We start from the raw sequence: 1,496 nt of genomic DNA on the forward strand, positions 1-1,496 counted from the left end.
TGTATAAGTCTAATTACATGAAATACAAGTGGGGGTTTTGATTTTTTACTTTGCTTTTCTGTTTGGAGTATCATTGTACCTACTGTATTGTAAATGACAGAAAATAATTGCATATGTTAAAAAAATAAATTGTATAAAAATAAATTTAAAAAATAAAATAAAATATCTTAAAAAAATAAAAAAAATAAAGTCATACATATGATGAAAAAGAAAGGTTATAGAAAAGTAGACTTGGGTGCTAGTTTTGTTATTCATTATTGCAGATAGAAATCTCTAGTAACAGAAGAAGATCACTGCATCACTTGCATTAAAGCAAAGGAAGAATGACATGTGTGATGAACGTTGTCATGTGGAAGTTTTGGTACATTGTCACTGGAATTCCTTCCAATTCTTGAACTAATTGACTTTCATTTGTAGAGATCTTACCACTTCCTGAGGAAGACTGTTCCTTCCACAGAGAGAAGACATTATTGTGCAGTCTTTTCCAAAGCTCTAATTTTGATTGTTTTTCTGTTATTGTGCAGACATTTGCTTCCTTATAAAGTTATCTCTTTGGTCTTATCACATGAGCACTGCTGTGCCTCCTTCCTCCAGTGCCTAAAGTACACTTAATTTTCCCCCTACTTCTCCTTCTTCGTCAAGGCAGTTTGTAAATCCTTTGGTTTCAGAAGTCTAAAGAGTGAGATGACTTACTCCTCCACATTCAGCCACCCTCTAACTCAAATCCCTGCTGCCTAGTTGCAGATTTTCTCTGCATCTTATATATATTTTTCTTTGAATCACCCAAACTCACCTTGATGTCTGATGTTTTAAATCTCCATTTTTAACTGGTATTGCTCAGGAAAATGTACAGCATTGGTTAGGAACCCTATATAACAACACTTAGTGGCTTCTCTGGGGATTTCCAAAGCAAAAAGGGAAAATATTTTTGATGCTTCACAAATAGAAGTCCCACAGGTCTCTGATGGTGGAGGAGATAAATTTAGCTTTGTTGAAACTAGATCTATACAGACATACTCTGTTATCTGAAAATAGAGTGTTTCTATGAGAAGGCATAAGGCAAAGAATCAATTGCCATGTATTTAAGTGGAAAATTTTGTGAGCATTTCCAGACCCCAAATTAACCTTCCTTGGGCCCTTCTGATATGTTAGAGTACATCTTGTTCATGAATGTACAAAATAAGTGGAGATAGAGCACAGATGTTCACAGATGTTGTTCAAAGTTGTGGGGCTTGATGCTGAGATGCTGAGTGTGGTTCCTAGGGAAGGAGCTTGGCGGGGCCACTGTGTCTGCTCAGGTGTTTGCTGCCTCTGTAACAGCTCATTGTAAAAACAAACACTGACTGCTAGTGTCGCTTGGAGCCTCTTTTTTTACATACAAGTGCAAATCTTCCTTGATGTATTTTGTTTAGCAAAAACAGTACTAGTGTGGGTCTTTTGTATAAGTGAGGTAGCATAGCACAAACTTTCAAAAGGTGGGGATACCTGTATTTATA

This window comes from Suricata suricatta, chromosome 11 (genome assembly GCF_006229205.1).
Source record: "Suricata suricatta isolate VVHF042 chromosome 11, meerkat_22Aug2017_6uvM2_HiC, whole genome shotgun sequence".
In the NCBI taxonomy this organism is placed as follows: domain Eukaryota; kingdom Metazoa; phylum Chordata; class Mammalia; order Carnivora; family Herpestidae; genus Suricata; species Suricata suricatta.